This window comes from Pezoporus flaviventris, unplaced genomic scaffold (genome assembly GCF_033815535.1).
Source record: "Pezoporus flaviventris isolate CSIRO_AGI_PZ_B2104156 unplaced genomic scaffold, CSIRO_AGI_Pfla_v1 ptg000029l, whole genome shotgun sequence".
NCBI lineage: Eukaryota > Metazoa > Chordata > Aves > Psittaciformes > Psittacidae > Pezoporus > Pezoporus flaviventris.
The window spans coordinates 12,663,094-12,684,031 of NW_026892577.1; the positions used below are offsets into that span (position 1 = coordinate 12,663,094).

At 35.4% G+C, this 20,938-nt stretch overlaps 1 long non-coding RNA gene across 1 annotated transcript in view; it reads left to right on the forward strand.

Moving 5' to 3' along the window:
• Positions 1 to 20,713, forward strand: part of LOC133272209 (uncharacterized) — a 34,218-nt gene extending 13,505 nt beyond the window's left edge. Inside the window, exon 2 of the long non-coding RNA XR_009744363.1 lies at positions 19,330 to 20,713. This is a non-coding gene — a long non-coding RNA (uncharacterized LOC133272209). The remainder of the gene's footprint in view (positions 1 to 19,329) is intronic.
• Positions 20,714 to 20,938: the final 225 nt, after the last annotated feature.

Sequence of the window (20,938 nt, forward strand, 5' to 3'; positions counted from 1 at the left end):
AATAAAAAGGTTTCTGATTTTAGTTTAGGATGAATCTTTCCTTAGATTTTTACAAAAGATACAATTCATTCTTCCAGTTTTTCATCAGAGAGCTTCTGTGCTTTTGGCCTGAAGCCATCCTAGTTGTGTCCTGAAGCAAGTGTTGTATGTTTTGTGATTTATAATATGTGGTGCTTACTTCAACTGTGCTGGGCTTTTTTGACTTCAATCAGACAGCCATGTCACCTGGAAAGAGAAAACCTATACTGCACAAAACCAAAGACTGTTCAGAGCAGTACTGAACAGCTCTTCACATAACATACGTGCTAAAGGAATTGTCAGGTTTGGTTTTGGTATGTGTTCTTTTGCCAAATAGATGGGGGGGGGGGGGGAGGGGGGGAAGTGTGGTGGTGTTTGTTTATTTGTTTTTCCCCAAGGGGATTGAGCATTAAACTACTGGATTAGCAGCTGGAATATAGGCAGTGTTTATGATTTAGTCTTGAGTCCTGGATAGGTCATCTAATGCAGGGTGAAACCACCACGAAACCTGGGAACGGTATGTTTTGACATTAGATGATGTGTAAAGCTATGGCTAAGGGCTATATCCACAGAAGACCTTAATGACATGTGAAGTCGTTTGTGAGGCTTCCATCTTTATGAACACGAGTGGCTGTTCATATAAGTGTTCTCACTGAGAGGAACAGGATTGCTTGCTTGTGTGTGAAGGAACAGCCTCTTGAATTTTGTGGTTTATAATTGGCATCACATATTTGTGAATTGGGAAAATACCTAGTACAGCTGATTTGTAATTTATCAGTCTCTCTTAAGAATACAATCAAAGCTGTTTTTTATTTAGATTGCAGAATTAAACTTTTATGAAATTGTTTTTTATTCAGAAAGATAAATAAAGCAGGCAACTTTGAAATTTTAAGGAAAAAAAAAAATAAAACCAGTAGTCAAACTTTTGCTTTTGGTGTTCAATACAAAGAGGTGCTCTGATCACTTTTAACCTCAGGGCACAATTTCTGAAATGTCCTCCATTCATGCATTCCTCTGAAAACCACATAAAGTTGGTAGCTAGTGTAAAATGAATAGCCTGAAATTTTAATGCATAACAAAGATTGATGTCTCCAGCGTTTTATGCCTGTGTAATTTGGTGTCATAAATGTTTATATTTAACAACCTTCACCTGTGAAAAGATCAGTGTGAACCTCACTTCATACATACGTGTAAACTTGTGGATCACGGCTGTTAGCTGCTGGGTTTTGTGTGGTGTTGTTGGATTTTTGCCCTGTGTATGTGTTGTTTTTTTGTTTGTTTGTTTTTTTTTTCTTTCCTTTTTGAGAGAGAAGGGGAAAAAAAAAAAGAAATGGTCAGATGAATTGTGTAGCACTGATGTATCTTACAGGATATTTTTTTGTTTCAACCCCTCCTCAGCCGTTAGAATTAGTGGGACTAAAAATCCCAAGTATCTTGTAATGCATTTTCAAAAGAGCAGATACAGTGTATGTGAAGCTCTGGAGTACATTTTTCATCAGTTTACACACAGCTCTCTTAGGTGGTGCCATAAGCAGTGTGAAAGGGACTTCTTATTTCATTTTTGGGCAGCTGTGTGTTTATGTGTGTTTTTGCAAGGACTTATTTATGGGTCTCAAGTTGATTTTCTGCTTTGGGATTTTATCATAGAATCATAGAATAGTTAGGATTCAAAAGGACCTTAAGATCATCTAGTTCCAACACCCCTGCCATGAGCAGGGACACCTCACACTATTTTTATTTTTTTTTTTTTTATTATGACACATACAGCTTTGTATAGATTTTTCATTTTTCAATGTTTCTGTCTATGTGAGAAATTTTAGTTGGAAGGCACCTACAGCAGTCATCTAGTCCAACTGCCAGATTAGGGCTGACCAAGTTAATGCATTTAACTTGTGAGAGAGGCTCAAGTGTATTGGAAAAAGCCTCACTTAAAACACCACACATGCTTCCCCTAAGAATAAATAAGGTTCTAAGTTATTTGTTAAGAGAACAAAACAACCCCAACAACAACAACAAAAAAACAACAAAACAACCCCACCAGCCAACAACAACAAAAAACCAAGACAGCCCCCCCCCCCCCCCCCCCCCCGAAACTCCAAAGAGAAACCCAAACTAATAAACCCAGAAAACCTACACCAGCTTCCCTCTCAAGCCCTCTCTGAATACCACACAGGAAGAAAAAAGTCATCTGCCTGTTACCAAGAGATGGTTCACTCACTTACTGCCCTCAAAGAGACAGGATCATGATAATATCTTTTGAATAGTCTGATAGTTGCCGAGGTGGAAAAGCAGTGATCCTTTGGTTTGTATGTGAACCTTCTTTGTTTTTTGATTTTTTTTTTTTTTTTTGTTACATTGCAATGAACCTGGATGACATTGCATGTGGGACAATGCTGGTTATTGCAAATGTTTGGCAGACTCCTTTCTGTATTCTTACACAACTCCAAAGGTGGGTGATTGTAGGATTGAGAGTGCTCTCATTAAAGTCAGCGGTCAACCTCCCTTTAGCTTCAGCATGCATTTGGGCAAACATGCAGATTCTTACACTGTCTGAACAACAGCCTGGATAAAACTGTGCACTTTTTCCATTCAAACCTCAGTAAAATTCTGTGTGGTGTATCGTACACTATTGTTTAAGTGGAGCTAACAATTAGTTTTAGTTACTGGAAGTGATGTTTTAAAAGAACGCTTGGTGTTCTTGTGGTTATGGAATATATATATATGTATTTGTCAAGGCTAATAAATCTAGAAAAAAAAAAAAAAGCCATCCCAGTGTTCTTGGTGTTATTAGTTTATTGATCATTACCTTGGGGAAGAGGGAAAGTTCCGCATTTTTAAACTGGGACTTAAAACCTAATTGCCTAAGTAAAGAACATTCTTAATTGCATGTAGCTGCCACTCTTTAAGTGCTGTTTGAACAGCCCCTTTCTCATGTGAAAGCTATTCTGGATTTCTCATCTAAAACGAACACTTGTAACCTGTCCTTCCATGAATGATTGTTACAGGGTAGATGCAGGCAGAAGGGAAAGCTAAATGGGCTGTAACACGCAGACATGAGAGAAAGCCCTAGATTTATCTTCCATCAGCCACATGATTTATAATGCTTGAATTGTGGCTTTGAAACAAAATAGGTTGGAATGCAATTTAGTGGACCTGTATGGCAGCTTGGAAAAGTATGATTAGGCTGGAGGCATAGTTTTCAGTAGTTGAAGATGTAGTAGCAGTTCAGGTGTTTCTCTCAAACTACTGTTAATAATCAAATTAAGCACAAATTTTTAGAACAGTATTCCTCAAAAAAACTCTGGATGTGACAGGACTGGGCCCTTTCTAATGAAGTTCTTATATGTTTTAAATGTAGAAATGGTATTTGTTAGACCTACCATAACATCTGAATTAAAACTGGAATATTCATTTTTCATAGTTGCACATTTTGTATAATGTCCAAAAGGAGGAAGATCAGAAATGAAGGTTTGTTGTTTTTTTTAATGTGATTTACTCTTTATATTCTAAATACAAAATGGGATCTGTCAGCCCATGGTGGTGACTTTCACAGTTGAGCACAGACACATGAGTTCTCCTTTCCTTTATTGTAAGTTCCATACTTTTAAAAAAAAAAAAAAATATTCTCCTGAGCCAGTGTGCCTTTTCTGATTAGCAACATGATGATCAGAGGTACACTTCCAAACAGTTGACTTGCAAGGGTGTTCAGTATCCATAATGAATCTGGCATTCTTGATAAACGTATGATTAGTGCATGTATGTTTATATAGGTATATATGTGTCATTTCAGTTATTTTCTGTCTTTTTACTATGCTAAGCAGCTATGATGTAATATAATTAATATACACATTCTGAAGACAGCTTTAAAAACATTATGAAGAATTGTTGTTGCTATATGCTGAAAGTGCTTTGGGTTACAGTGGCCTAAGTTCAGGAGGGGTTAGGACTAATTATAAGCACTTTGTAATGTTGGCATGTGATGACTTTTCTTGTTCTAAGAAATATTTTGATTTCTATTGTCACTTTTTTCTGTGAGTGCCTGAGAGACACATTCCTTCTTAAATGTCAGATATAGCTTTAATATTTCTTAATATGTTGCCCTGTCGAAAGTAAAATACCTGGTATCAGGTACAGCAACATTATTTAGAAGCAGGCTGAGTCTTTTTTGCCTTTCTCTTTTCTATTGCATAAAACAGGAGCTGCTTTTTTTTTTGCTTTCAAGGCCTTTGTACACAGTCAGTATTTGTATAACTGTCATTTACTACTGAGAAGTTGATTCGTGCCTCTGACTGACCAAGAATGACAGTATTTATTATTATGTTTCCAAACTAGAATCTTTGGCTTTCTACTATATGACATGGTTTTGCTTATATATTACAAAGTTTTTTTAACTAGCTTTCTAGAAATCTGTGGTTAAAATTCACCTTTTGCCATGGTATCTTCAAGAACTATCTTAATAGCTAGGTTGCTGTAGGTTGATCATACTGCTCATCGTATTGACTAATTTGTCAGCACTAATTTTTAAGACTAATTGTCTCATTGTTTTCACCTACTTCGTGTCTTCTGTTTTGTACTTAGCTGTGTGCAGTAAGGATTTCAGTTTTTCATTTAGTAATGTGCTTAGTAGAATCCAGCAGGGTCTTTCTAATGATGAACTCCTTTCAATAAAACTACAACCTTACATTGCCCTGTGTGATTCACCAAACAAAAATCAACACACAATCTCTTAACAGGTGGTCACAGGAGCTGCCAAAGCTTTACAGACGAAAGTCCTGAATTTAAATTATGACCCAGTCAGGTTATAAGTTTTTAACTTTGTATTCTGTAACAGAACATACTTGGACAAACATGTAATTAAATTGCTATTATTTGTAGTATTTGAGGTAAACCTTGTAATGGAAAACATAATATTTATATGTAATGTTAGGCTGTTTTGAAAGTGTCATATAGTAACATTATACCTAGGTTGAATTTTTTAATGAATGTAAATTATTTCACTCTTCAGTACCTAAAGTATTAGTGTTTCGATAAAAGCAGGACCTGTGCCAGTTCATTGCAGGAAAATACACTGAGTGCATTAAAAGCAGGTGGTGAGTGATCCTTCAAACAAACAAACAAACAAAATTTGCATAAAATCCTCTTATATAAGCAAAAGAGAATAAGCTTTCATTGCTTACAAATGCCAAGTCTTGATTGTGTAACATTCTATTATTCTGGGTTCTTCTAAATTAAATTGCCTTAAAATGAAGAATCCTGAACTGTGCACAGATAGTTGAAGTATAAATATTAAAAATATGTTAGTGACATGAACGGTAATGGTCAAAGATGTTGAAAGAAAGCTTGCGTATTTTGTGTCTGAAAGAATGAATCTGGCAAGTATCTTAACTAGTAAAAGAATGCAAGATACAGTATTTGGCCTTCAAAACTGGTATTCTGGGCCAAGTACGTTGAATAAAGTTAGTTGTATGCAAACTGCAGGAAAAAACTTTCAAATTAAACTGGAATCAACTCATATTCAGAGATCTGATTCAGCGTTCACTGAAGCTGGTGAAAGATTCCCAGTGAAAACACTGGACTTTAGAGTCTCAAAATCTTCATTATTTTTTTCCCTGTTTATCTGAATAATATATGAAGTGTCAGTATTTTACAAATTAAAGCTGAAACCCATCTTGACCATACAGAGGTCTTAGAAATTCAGCACAGCTAATGGATTTGTTCTTAAATGGGTTGTTCTTAAACTAAGGTTTCCATCTAGAATCCTAGAACAGTTAGGGCTGGAATCATCCAGTTCCAACCCCCTGCCATGGGCAGGAACACCTCTCCTTAAACCATGTCACCCAAGACTCCATCCAACCTGGCCTCAAACATTGCCAGGGATGGAGCATTCACAGGTTCCTTGGGCAACCCATTCCAGTGCCTCACCACCCTCACAGTAAAGAACTTCCTCCTTATATCTAAACTAAACTTCCCCTGTTTAAGTTTGAATCCATTACCCCTTGTCCTATTGCTACAGTTCCTGACAAAGAGTCCCTCTTCAGCATCCTTGTAGGCCCCCTTCAGGTACTGGGAGGCTGCTCTGAGGTCTCCATGCAGCCTTCTCTGATTATTTTCAAGTTCCTTTTGACATATTAACCAAGACAAGCTTTTTTTTTTTAAACTACCCAAAGAGAAGTTTTTCTACCCCTCAATTTCCCCCTTCTTTGAAAGCATGCTTACCTATGTGTTTGTGTGGGTGATTTATTGGCATAACTTGAACACACACAGTTGTACTTTTCACTTATATGGTGCAAAGCTATCTTAAACTGCAGGTTGCTCTGGCATACTAGGGCAACAAGTCCAGCTTTCTTAAAGTGAAAATAAAAATAATTGGTTTTGATTTTGCACATTCGGGCAGAATACATTTGAACTCTTATTGAAGTGCTGATGCTGGCCACTCTCTGCCTTGCAAATGGTATCTCTGAACTAAAATGTGCTCCATTATTCATGTGTTAAGTGATCCCTTTCAAACATATAAAGTTTGCAAGATGCTTTTGCATGCAAGTATTTTCCCCAGAGTATCAGTGAGGAAACACTGATACTGAAATAGGCTAAACAGCTCAGTAGCTGACAATTCCCTTGTGTTCCTAGTCGGATAAACAACTTGTTCCACAGTTCCCTGGAAAAGATTGTTGAGCCTGTTGTAATATTATGACTGGGGTGATAAGCTTCCTCAAGCCTTCCTATCTCTACCAAATATGTACAGTGGAATGAGTGCTCTACAAAATGGCTTTGCATTACTAGCTTCACATAATTTTCATTTTAAGTCCCTGCAGACTTATTGACTTCAAGGAAAAAAAAAATCATATTTAAAGCTGATAATTGATAAAAGTGTTTGAAACATTGGTAGCTTGTATTTCACTAGAGAGGAGCATGTATGTGCAGTTTTTAAAACTCTTCTCAGTTTCTCTTTGCAGGTGACTTTGCTGCCTTCATTCACTGTGCTTCATTAGTACACCAATCGAAGTACAAATAGATTCAGCATAGTACTCAGCAATCTAGCATATTCAGAGTTAAACCTCAGTATTCACTTTTGTGAAAATCTAGAGGAAGATCCTGGGTGAAGGAAATCTTTAACTGGGTCAGTTATAAATCTTTCTGAAGATTCAGTTTCTTGACATCAGCTGAGACAATTTTATCAGGTCATTGCTAACTCTCTGCTTTCTATCTGAATCTCTGACATATGTTCCTGCTGCTTGTACTGTGCTGGCTCTGGCTTTTGCTGTACATTTCCATAACCCAGCTTAACTCACTAGCTAGTTTTCAGTGAAAGATTAATTCAACAAAAAGTAGCTTTCAGCCATACTAGCCAGGTGTAGGGAAAAAGACGTGGAAATAAGGACTCCCCTTTTTAATAAAAGCGAGAGTAGCTGGCCTGACTGCAGAACCACAGCTTCAAATTATAGATACCCAGAATAACAGTAATGTTAATGTGCCGTGTCCCAGGATGGTGTATCTGGTAACTGTGTGCAATCCCCAAACACTGGGTTTTGTCTCTATTCCAACTGGAAATGGAGTAAGTAATGTGTGCAAAACAGTGTAGTGAAATCAAAAGCTTTGTTATTATTTCATTTCTCTATTGTTGTAGCACCATGTCAGTCTATCAGCCAAAGGCCTTTTGTTAATATAAAACATTAGCAGTGTGGATCAGCTTTGTTGTTTGCCTCAGCTCTTATTAGAGGTAATGAAATAGTTACTTATAGATTACACATTATTATTTTAATTGGATATTTTTTTCTTTTTAAAGAATGTATTTCAGATGCATGTGGAAAAATACCTAAGTGTTAATAAAATGTAAGGATCTCATTCACCTGTATAAATGGGTAATGGCTCACCAGATTTTGAGTACTTCAAGCATCTTCCGGAGTGAGTAGGAAAGGGTGGTAGTGTATCTGAACAGTCTTTGTCTCAAATGCCAAGTAATGCACCTCCTGTAGATCAGATCCTCAGCTGTTGTAAATGAATAAAGATTTTTGGGCTGAAATCATGTAGATTCACAGCAGCAGGCCCTAAAGCTTTTGTGATGTGCATTGAACAAAAGTTCATACTTTATTATTTAGGAGCTTGTTCAAACTTGAAAGATGTGCATTAATAAAAGATATGTCTGAACATAGTACTGTTATAGCATCTAGTCCTTAGTTTAAGTCTGAATCTAATAATTTTGTCATCAACTAAGCTGCCTGTGTCCCTAGGTTAACTGCATCACCCCAAATTAAAAAAAAAATACATGTTACATAATTAGAATAGCCTTATTTCAATAGAATTACCAATACGAGTAATATGAGGAATGGAACACTTTTTTTTTGTGACTATGATCTGAAAAGTAAAACTTTTAAGGTTTATACAGTTTATTTATATTAATGTTTGACACTGTGGCTAACAGATTCCCTCCCCCGCCCCCCTCATCTGTACTATAGCCACAGGGGCAAATACTTTTGATCAGGTTCAAGCAAATCCTCTTCAATTTCAATTACTTGGAAACAGAAACAGAAAAATACAGCATCTTGCACTACAGTTTAGGTATACAACATTCTCAGCAATCTCACTAACAAGAAGCATCCTATGTTTTTTCTACATCCTTTGAAGTATAAATATTACCTTTAGAAATACGACAGACAAATTCAAACAGTGGCCTTGACAGAAAAATGAAAACTTCATTTAGCATTGGTACAAGCTACTGATATCAAGCTGGGAAAGAAATTAGTGAGGAGACAGAATTATCTTCTTTTCCTACCAGAGGGAGTCACAGCAAAATTAACCTTGAAAACTGTTTGGAGAACATTCTTGTGAAAACAGTGTGACACAATATTAAAGCTACGGATATAAAGAGGTCAACAGTTCTTAACTGATTATGGGCAGTTACATTTTATTTACTGTGTTTTTAAAGTAACATTACAGCAGACCTATTTGTGCTAATATTTCTGAGTGTAAATACAGTATCTTTTTAATTTTCTTTAGCCCAATTGAGGGATTTGTTCAATTACTTTTACCCCTTAAAAGCAAAGTTTCATTCAGTTATCTAATTTGAACATATGAAAAATACAGTGCCCCGATCTTAATCAGCCTCAGGCTCAGTTTCAGATAGTCCACAAGATTAAATAAGTGGAATGAGAATAAAATTCAGACTTATTTGATAAATGTGTGGATCTTTTTTCTACATGTAGCAACCTGCTGAAAAACTGTCAACCACACATCCCACATGCTATTAGAACAATATATGAGGACATGAGATTTTGTTAATTTATTGTTTAGGTCAGTAGGGTATACCAACCTGAACATGTTTACTGTAGAATCCTTGCTAATATTTGGTGGTGGTAGATAAAAAATTTCCTAGGTGTTTGTTTTTTTTTCCTTCCTAGGTGTTTTTTTTTTCCTTTTTTTCCCTTTTTTTTTTAAGAATATTTTTATTTTTATTAGTTTCTGTTCCTTCAGAAATAGTGTGTCCTAGGGTATAATTTTGGTGCCTTCATTATATATTTTCAGATATAGGTTAAATATGGTAATGGGATAAATGATATAAGGTATTATGGGATAATTATTATACTGAAGTGAAAACTAAAAGAAGCACTGCATTCCTGTTTTCAAATAGAGAATTTTAACCATATACTAGCCAAATATGAATCAAACTTGACCATTTAAATAGCTTTTACTAGGAAAAAATATTCTTATTGTATGTTGGTAATCTCACAGTAACTAATGCGTCATATTCGTAAATAGATTGTCTGGTTATTTGTAGCTTCCCTAAAATTTAGTCACTTGAGGTAAATTATTGAGGTAATTATTAGGGTGAAATCAATCTGCTAATTTATGTGAAGAATGGAAATAAGTCTCTGTTAGACATTAATGTGTCAGCCAGTTTATGACAAAAGTTCATCAGTTTCCACCTTTATGGTAGGTATACACACACAAATGTAACTGGAGACAAGATAACACAGAATATTTTGGGCAGTGAAAAAAAAAATTATTTTCCCCCCAAGCTTTCTGTCTCTAGAGCCAGTAAATGCTTTGAAAGCACTTACTTTGGAAGTTACTTTCTATATCAGCAGAAGAAATGGAGTGCTTGCCCACCTTAACAACAGCTTTTTTTTTTCTCTTGAAAAAAGAAAAATTATTCAACAACAAAGAACCTTTCAATTACAGGTATTTGGTTTGGCCAGTTTAATCTCCTGAGCAAGACAACCTATTTTGGACTGACAATTTAGAGCATTTCAAACTTGTGGAACAGCATCCTTTAGGTGTGGTTCTTTGAAAATGCTAAACCAACTCACCAGTTCTTTGCTATTGAAAGGTGAAGTCTGCTCCTCTATATTTAGAAATATAACTGCTATCTTGCTTTCTTTTGTATTTCAGTTTATTTTTGGGGTACCTCCTTTCCTCGCCCCCCCCCCCCCATTTTTTTGTAGAACACAAAATTCTAGCTAACATCTTCAGAAAAAACATAAATTCAATAACAAGTGAAATGCACACGTCTTTAAAAAGTTAAAGCAAAATATAATTAGATTTTCATCCCTTTTCACAACAGAGTTCTTCCATTACAAATTGAATATGTTTAGACTGAATTTGGGATCTTTCAGCATGTTATTAATCAATTGCATAAATGTAGCTGGCAGCAGGATCCTACAAGATTGCAATCTGTAACCTAATTAGAGAGAAACAGTTTTCGGACCTACAACAAACCTTTTAATAAGCACCCAAGGCCAAGTTACTAAGAAGTTGCTAGTGATTTCAAATGTCTCCTCTGCCCCTAAAAGGTCCCCTTTTTTGAAACAGCCTTAATGTAGAATTTTCTTTCTGATCTTTAGGAGCGTGGAATTTGGCACATGTAAATGAAGTACTTAGTTATGTTCCTAATAACTTCTGAGAATCTTAACAGCCTGTGACTATTTCAACACTGTGTTCATTTAAACACTGTATTCAGCTTACTAGTGTATATTATGTGTAGAAAAAGTTTCAATATATTTTATTCCATTCTGGAATAATACTGTTCTTAAAAGTCACCATTTTGGTTTAAAGTTATTAAAATGTTGTTTATAGGTTTGCAGAGGCCACACAGAGAAACTCCTATATTGTATTGCACTACAAACAGGTTCTTTCTGTAGATCTGTGATTTGACTAGTTTTTCATGGTTACTTTTCTCTGGGGAGCCTTTAAAGAAAATAATATTTTATGAATCACAGCATGATATTTGTCTCTGCTGCATGGGAGATGGAACCTGCTTTGAAGCTTAAAGCCTGAAAACTGTCTGGTAGTCAGATGACAGTGGGCAGTTTTGTCATTCTGATGAAAAATGAATTTCTCCTGGTACATTACAGTTCTTTAATGAAACAACAACATCATAGTGAAGAGTGTTCAAATAGAAAGAGAGAAAAGGACAACATAAAAAACAAGTGAAAATGACTTGATCTTATATTTAGCCAGGAGAATATTAGACTAGCTAGAAGTTACTTTATATTGCCATGAAGGGAACCGAGATATGAAGTTAAAGAAGGAGAATTATCATGAATAACTGCATGAGATTAAATATATTCTGGAAAGATTTTAACTTTCCTGGAGCTTTTAAAAATATATTCTGTCCCTTTGTATCAGCATGACAACTGCAGTGGCATTAGGGCCAAAATTTAGTTAGGTTTTCAAAATCTAGTCTTGGCTTACTGAAGAACTAGGGAAAATGATATTCTGTTTCAAATGGTTTCCTCAATTTCATTTAGAGAGTAATGATTTGCCCTTTTGACAAGACTGAAAGCTGGCTTTGTACATGTGTAGATTTGATCACTTTATGCAGGGTGTGTGAAAGAAAGTTGTTTTACAATAAGGACAGATGGAAATGTATGGGCATCAGGAAAATGTTATGGCTTTATTGAAGTAAAAAATATATTTTTTTGATAGATGTAATTAGGCCAATATTTTGCTACAGATGTCCACATGGATTTGTTCAGATCTGTTTTTACTGTCTTTCATGCTCCTGAACCTAAGGGTCTCCTTACACTTCTATAGTTATACAGACAGACAATTTTTTTCTTTTGCTTTGAGGGATTCGCATAAGTAGTACTGGATAACGGCTCATCTGTCCCAAAAGATTCATTCAGTGCAGGATTGCACAATGGTTTATTCTTCTATTATTAGTTGAACTGTGACAGACTTTTCCTTCACAGCAGAGTTCTGTGCTCTCAAAACAAAGAAAGAAAACAAGCAAATTATTTTTGTGAAGAAATGTAATTCACGTCTGGCAGTATCTGTGTCTGAGAGTATCTCTAAGCAGCCTCTGTACCACCTGTGAAAAGCTGGGTTTTTTTTTGAGAAAGGCTGATAAACAGCAAAGAGAAAAATATTTTCTTTTTGTGCAGTAAACATTCACTTTGAAAGTTGTTTCACATCTTTATTCTTTGCGCCAAGTTCTGAAGCATGTTTGGCAATCTGTGTGTGTCGCAAACACATCACAAAAATATCTAACACTGTTTTGACTAAAAAATTAAGGCAAAGTGACGACTAAAACTGTCTTCCTGAATAGAAGATTGTTTGTTTTTTTTTTTTCAGTCAGCTTCACTGTGCAGGCTTAAAGACCTTTCAATATTTTATAGCTTCCTTTTTGTTTTAAATAGTTTTCACTGAATTTATTTTGAAAAGATTCATTCACAGAAAATGAAATTCCCTTTTCAGTATATACATATCTTTAAAAATACTTAAGTAAAATAAAGAATTGAAGTTTGTCAAAATGTACCAGAGCTTTGATAACACTGACTCTTTGTTTTTTGTAAAAAGTTCTTTTTTGCAGAAAGGACTTTTTAGATGGAAACATTCTATGAGGAATCAATAATATCAAACCCCATTTTTGTTATGCCCTTGCTCCCAAACTGTTGAAAAACACTTCTCAAATCAGACTCAGAAATACACAGGACTACACAAAAATGACCAGAATCAGTGTCTAAAAATCACTGTTTTGAATGGGAATATCAACACGTTCATTTTCCAATTTATAGCCAGAAAATGCCTCTTATCAGACAACATAGTGAAAAGATCTGTATCTTCTTGCTAGAATAAACTCTCTCTGACCATGTTTAGCCTTAGAAAAGAAAAACCTCTTGGGATTATTCTGCTTTTCTCTTTGAGTTATGATCTATGTTAATTCTGTTTCAGTTCCTCTCCCCTGTTATAATTACACTAGAAGGTGCTCTGAAATATAAAGCATGATTATGTTTTGCTGCAAAAACATTTCAAATGATCTGGAATTCGTGGAATTGAAGGTGACAAGAAGCCTTAGAAGGTTTAATATGAGATGATCACTTAACAGGCCATTAAGTTTTACCCAGTCACCTCCGCTCTTGAGTCTAGTAATTTTATTTTACTGTAGTTTGTCTTTCAAAAGATTGACTAATTTTCACTGAAATATCAAAAGACAGGACCCTTATTTTTCTTAGTAATCCCCTCACCCCGCTTTGATTAATCACCTTGTTGAAGGTTTTGATTTACATTTCTCTTTTCAGCTTCTTATTATTGGTTCTTGTTATGCTATTCCTTAGGAATTGGAGAAATCTCTATTATCTAGTATTTTCTTCCCATGAAGATACTTTGTTTTGCTCTTCAGCTGAAACCCAAACAGCTCCTCTGTACCTGAGTCAGAGGAAAAAAACACACGCATTCCAGTCGATCACAGATAGCTGCAAAATTAGAAATGCAAACCACTATCAATATTTAGTTCCAAACTTCTCAGTATAAAATGTTCTTTTCACAGAATATTGCTTTTCATTGAAAATACAAGGATTTTGGTATCTAATCCTGTTCAAATGATTAAAAGTCCCACTGTCTGTTTCTGGCAATGATCTTGTGTAATGTATTTTCTAATAAGAATGAAAATTTGAGTTCAGAAAATATTAAGGAACTAATTCTGAATATCTGTTTCTTTTAACTACTGCCCAAGAGAATGACATGGACGGTTATGGAAGGTGATAATATGTAGTCATGATTTGCTCTTTTTCAAAGACTATTTAGGTGGAAAATAATTTAAATACAGACTGAGTATTCTGAGTGCCTTGGTTTTGATTTTCATTTGGGCCTTACCTTAACCTGGTTTCCAGTACTGAGGAGTGTTTGTGCGTAGTTAAAGACAAACATTCAGTTTAGTGTTCTAAAATCAAACCAATTTTGATCCTACCAGGTCATTTTTTTCTTGGTTTTTTGTTTCAGATGTAGTCTGCCAGATGACATTGCTGAATGAAATAATTAAGACCGTCTGTTTCCAGCCTTGTTTTATTCAGAGCACAGCTATTTGAATTTTAAGGGAAAATTGCCTTATGGATGTTACCTGAACTAGCAGCTGTCCAGAATTTCCTACTTCACCTCTCATCAAGAAGGAATAGGTCAGAAAAAAAAAAAAAAGTAAGCAGAAAAAAACTCAAACAAATTCAAACCACAAGCTTTTTGGATAATCTGGATCTGAGGAATAAAGGTAAAGAAGGGATCAGTATTTCAAGGAGTATTTACCAGGGAGTGTTTTCTTTTCTTGTATCTCTTATAGCTACTGTAAGAGAGGAAGAGGCTGCTCTGCTGAATGTATATCAACTGTTCAATGTGTTTTGTTTTTGCTTTTGCCAGGAGTCAAACTTTAGGATCTTTTCTACACCAAAATTCAGCATAGTCCTTCAATGTTGCTACTGCCCAAACAGTGGCTGACCGTACAAAGGATATATTTTAGTCACCCTTTCTCAGGACAAATATGCATTAACATCGGAACAGGCTGCACAGAGAGAACTTTAGCACCTAAATGGATAAAGCCCCAAGGAATTTCATCTGATCTCAAAGTTGACCCTGCTTTCAGCAGGAAGCTGCATCTGTAGAGAACTCCTTACATCTGTTCCCCCTGAAAGCTATCTTTGTGTAAGTGATGCCTGTTGATTAATTTTATATGATAGAGCTGTAACACTGAGATCTATCTGTAAGAGAAAAGGAGTGTATCTTGAGGTTATTCCACCGCAGTGATCACACCTGAGTTAGCCTAACCATTTTCAACACACCAGTGAGAACTTGTAAGGGTTTGAAGGAGAGCAGATTGTGAATTGACCTAGAGATGGTCACTGCAGAGCTGATGTTTTTGATGGGCTAGTTCAACAGCTGATTGCTGCATGTCCCGAACTTTGTAGCTGAACAGTCAAACTGCAAATGTTGTCAGCTCAAAACTTTCCTCCAAGTATTACATTTATCAAAATGAAAAAAAAAAACAAACAACCCAAAACCCCAAATGTGACTTGCCCTGCTGTTTATTTTTGAGCACATTAATCCCAAACTGGAACAGAAGTCACAGCACTTAATCCTTTTTCTTTTTGCAATTGTTATGTACATGTTTGCTTAAAAATAATGCATCAGGTTTATAAAAAATATATACATTTACCTTGTGTTATTACTGTTTAAGTATACAAAGATAAATAGGCTCTTGTGATAAGGTAAAATTGTTATTGTGATTGTGTTTCCAGTTCATTTTTATCAGGGGTTATAAAAATTGTAATTATAGTGGGTGCATTACTGCTGAATTCTATAATCTTATAGGTGGTTATTGAATTATTTTGGGCATATTGTCTTTGTAGAAGCTTAGTTATAATAGATTTGCCTTTATTACAGCAAATAATGAATCAGTTTAATAAGATTATACTATTTTGAAACTTGACATTTATTGCAGTCTTATTTTTTCAATTAATCACAATATGGTAATCTTTTTCAGTTAAGTTTCTTCAATTATCATTAGCATGAAATAATTTTACATGCTGCTGAAATCTGCTATTGAGAAATTCAAACTGTAAGCCTCAGACAATTTTCCAGTTGTGGTAAATATTAGGAGAAGGGTGGGCTACATACTGGCCTAATACTCCCTGCTTAACCTATGATGCCACAGTTCTATCTTCTAGTGGCCCTGTTCTAATTGACATGCCCTTAATTCAAGGAAGATTGATGTAGTTCGAAACATTGATAAAAGGGAAATGGAATGAAAAGTGAGAATACTCTATGGAAATATTTTTTGTTACCTTTTTTTTTTGGGGGTGGGGGGACAGGTGTTAGGGGGAGCATTTTCTAAGTTTGAGGGACACTGCAATTTGGTAGCAAACTAAGCCAGCATGCTTTCTGTGGACTAGCCTGGGCAACTGAGGCATAAGGAGATCAAGACTCTATAGATAGCTTTTAAGTATAGCTAAATCTCATAAACAAGCAGGATTTGGAGGCACAGTTTGAGGACAAAGTTACGTTTTATGACTGATGTAATATAACAGCTTGCTCTTGTGAGAATAGGTAAATTCTAACTCCTCAGGTGTTCCTAGTTGCATGATCCTACCTCTTCCCTCACACCAGCTTTAGTACTTAATAGACTTGTGAGATAAATTGATTCCAGTCTTCAAATCACAGACAAATTATTCACTCTCTTGTCTTAGGTTAGTTTTCTTCTGGTTCAACAAGTTGAATTGACTCAATGCAGGGTATGGTGCATAACATGAAAGAAGGGGGACAGTGGATATAGCCAGAAACAGGAGGAACAAGATCCCCCCCTTTTGGTAGTAATGAACTAGTAGATTTATTCAAGACCTAATGTCTAACTTTAACCCATGCCTGGCTATTTTTTCCTGGACTGGTTCTGGTTAACACACAGATTTGAAAGCATCTGTCTGATCTCTTTCGCTAGCTCTAGCAAGTTACATTTGACAATAAAAATTCTCTGTATGAGCATGATTTCTGCTTCCAATCCTTTATTTCTGACAATAGCAGATAGCTTTTTAAAGAGACAATTCAAAATGCACATTTTTCTACCACTTGAAGTCATCTCTTGCTTTAGATATGTTTAATGGCTCACAAAGTAGAGTAACTTAGAACTGCTAGTGGTCGATCAGTTTAGTTACTTTAACAATGATGCAGTGAATGCAAGAAATCACAGCTGTGCTCAACAGTATAATCAACGTGTTTAATTAAGAATGTCCAAGCCCCTCTGGTTTCAGAAGCAGCATTTTCTTCCAGTTTACTCTAGTGGTTGGAAGTATGTATTTTGAATGTCTTACTGTAATCTGTTAGAATGTACACTTATTAATAGTATCTAAATCTGAAGAGATTACAGGAAGAATGAAAATCCACTGTGCAGAATATGATGTCTGACTTGCATTTTCTTTTTTCCTATTTGCATAGTTAATATTATCAGAGGTGCATTTGCCTGATTGTATTGTTACAGTAAGACTTATCTAGCACCAAAAAGCTGAAATCTAAGAATGAAGTTGTCTGGGATTTTGGAGTTGATTAGAATCAAGTGTGCTAGAACTTAGGTTGCTTCTACATGTGACAGTAGGATTACCTTTGTGTTAAATTATTAGGTTTTATTTTGTAGTCCAAACTCAGAATGTATATGTTTGTTTTAACATTCAGAACTGGAAAATAAGGAAGGCATTTGGAATCTGGATATATACAAACAAAATATTGATCAGCTCACGATAATAACAGTAGAAGTGCTTATTATACAAGTTCTTGCTAGAATAAAGGACCCAAGTATTACTTAATTTAAAGAATGTAAACATTCCACAGACTGTGCTCTTAACATATGTAGGCTAAATACTCTGCTAAAATGATGCTGATGAGAATGGGTCCTTCAAGAAAGTGCATATATAATCTATTCTGTGACCTTATTATACAGCTCCCCATATCACAAATTTTGAAGAATTTTGTTCAGCTCAGCTAGAGAAAGACTTGTAGACTGGCTTTTCTGTGGCAGCTAGGGGAGATATCAAGGAGTGGCATCCAAATAATATAAAACATAAAAACGTGCCCTAGAAGCCTGTAGCAGTACTTGGAGAAACATAAAGATTCACCTGTGAAGAAAAAGTTAATAGAGCTCACTGTGACTGAACCCTCAGTGCTTGGTCTGTGATCCAGGCATCCGTGGTAAATTATGGTGAAAGTCTGACCTCTCTCATGGTAGAACTGTGTGGAAAGGCTTTTCATGTGCAGTTCAATTGAGAATTGAAACCAAATTTGATTGTAGTTGATGTGATAATGTCAAGCCTAAGATTCTTAGATACTGGTTTTGCTTTGGGGTTTGTTCAATACATAAATTGATTTAAATACAGGAGCACTATAAACTGGATGACCATGCAGGTAAGTAAGATAATCTGACTAAAAAAATCATTAAATGCACATAACTGCAGAAAATTGCTAAGTAGTTAGCTAGCTAGGAAGCAAAACCAGATGATTATAAACGCCTATATTTTTGTATGAATTAAATTGTAAATTTGAGCTCTAGTGAATTCTTTAGAAAGATTAATCTTGATGTAAAGACATCAAATCACAGACAAATAATAAATGTTTCTAAGAGGCAATTTTCCTTTATTATAAAGATTATGTACCTTATTCTCATTTGGATCATGTACCTTATTCTTGTTTGAACTTCAACCTTCAGTAATATCCTAGGAGTCAATTTTCACTGTTGTTTCCTCACTTCATCATCTCATGTTAGGTAGGTAGGAGATCTGGGAAGTGATTAGTTTTTAAACCAAGATGAGACACTTTCTGTTCACTGAAAAGAGAAAGAGATTAGTTCCCTTGACCATAAACAGTTTCATAATGTATATTTATAATTTAGATTTATATAAATAATTATGAATCATTTACTAACAACCAGTGTAGTCATAAATAATGTGGACTGTTAAAGGGAAAATTGCCAGAATAGAAGAAGCTGAATACATTCCAAACTACTGCTATGGTTCTGAACAGTTTTCTTCTTACGCAAATATCTGGATCTTCACATGCATGCTTATAGGGAAGACAGAAAAAAATATCAGCTTCCAAAACTGTGTATATACATAATTGCATACCAGCATGGGGAATTTCATTAGCAAGTAAATGAAGCATAGAAGTATTGATTTCAGAATATGTCCTGAACCTTTCTAAACACATCTGATGCAATATAATTTCTAAATGAAAAGTTTTGAAGATTGTAAATTATATCACTAGATGGCAGTAATAGCCAAGTGAAATGCAATAACCATCTAAAGCATCTCAGGGTTTTATTCATAATTTAATCTTGTAATATCAGATCTAGTCATAAATGTTAGGCATGAGATTCTGCTGTCTGAACCCAAGTCATGTAAATTATGATCATACATAGATCCGTGGTCAGGTTTTAAGACACTACAAAAAGGTCATTTGCAATGCTGTATAGGGCTTGAGGGTCCTATTAGAGTCTTCCAATTGTTCATTTCTATCTGGTTTGTGGTGTGTGTGTTTATTTTATTTTATTTTATTTTTTTAAGTAAACAGCCAGGAGGTTAGGTGCCCAGTGGCCACTGAGATGCTCAGAAATGGGTTGGAGCTCATTCCCTATGAGGACAGGCTGAGGGAACTTGGCTTCTTCACTTTGGAGAAGAGCAGGTGTACTGGGGACCTAACAAAAGTTTTTCAATACAAGGTTATCAAACTGGACTCAGGCACAGTGATCCATGGTAGATGGATGAGAGACAATGGGTATGAGCTGAAAGAATAAAGATCCCGACTTCACGTAAGGAAAGACTTTTGACCATGAGGATTGTAGTGTGAGATTGTGCAGTGTTATCCTTGTAGGTTTTAACAGCTTAACTGGAAAAAGCCCTCAGTAACCTGGCCTGACAGCCTCCGCTGTTCAAAGCTGACCATGCTCTGAATCAGAGGTTGATCTGCAGACCTTCTGAGAAGCTTTTCAATCTAAATTGCCCTATAATCAGATACTAAAAAGCCAGCCACACCTCTATGAATATGGAATGATTATAATTTCTATTAACAACATACAGATACCTGACAGATCTACTGATTTATTCCCTCCTCCCCCCCCTGCTTTTTTTCCCCCTTCTTAAAAGGAGTCATGCACACTAACTAGTTCTGCTGGAAAATGTCCTACTGACATGAAACTAAACTTCAGATTGTTCTACTGTTGTTCTTTGCTTGACTAAATTTAGTGGGAGGTTGCAAATACTGTTTAGAATTTCATTTATCATTCTAAGAATTTGTAAGCAAACCAAATAGGTCTTTTGTATTTTATGTTCATATTTAAAGATCATTATGGACATGAAAGTCAAAGAACACATGCTTTCTGGCATATAGAGGAATCGATTTATTTTGACTACCTGACACACTCAGATATTGCAATATTTGTGACTTAAAGCACAGTTTAATTGGATTTTGCTCCTTAAACATGCTTTACATTAATGTTCTAGTGTACCAAGTTCTTCTGTTTACTGTAGGACTGGAGGGTCTTCAGCCAATTAAAGTTGGTTTGTTGTTTTTTTTTAAATATGTCTATTGTTAGATGTCTGCTTTATGCACATTCCCAGACCCAAACTGAACTTCTTGAAGGGCTGAACTCACGCAATGAATCTGCTTTCATATGAGCATAATGACCCTGACAGAAACAATAGTGTTGCAAAGTCAAGCCTTTGAGTGGACTTTTAATAGCAGAAAGGCATTCTGCCAAGTTTAGGTAAGAAGGCTCTAAGAAGTTATTCTGCCGCTCCCCCTATAAAAAAACAGTTTATAATTACCAGCACAAAATCTAGCAGCAGGAAGTAAGGTTTCAGTTTCAAAATGTAACTTGATTAGCTTTTCAATGTTAAAATTAAAGCTGTAAGAGCTCATGAAGATCTGCCAGCCCAGCAGATTCCTGAGTTGGTTTGCTTAAAAAAGGGTTTTGCTATTATTTTTGCTGTCATTAAGGTGAACTTACTTAGAACAATGACAAGATTTGAAATTAACAAATCTGGGATACTTTGAGGTCCATACAAATTAGAACAGCAAGAGATTAGTGAGAAAAAACGCAAACATACTAGAGAGAGAAGTTCATTTGCTTTTGATATTTAACATATATAAACAAAACTCTCTTGCACAAGAAGATGGATAT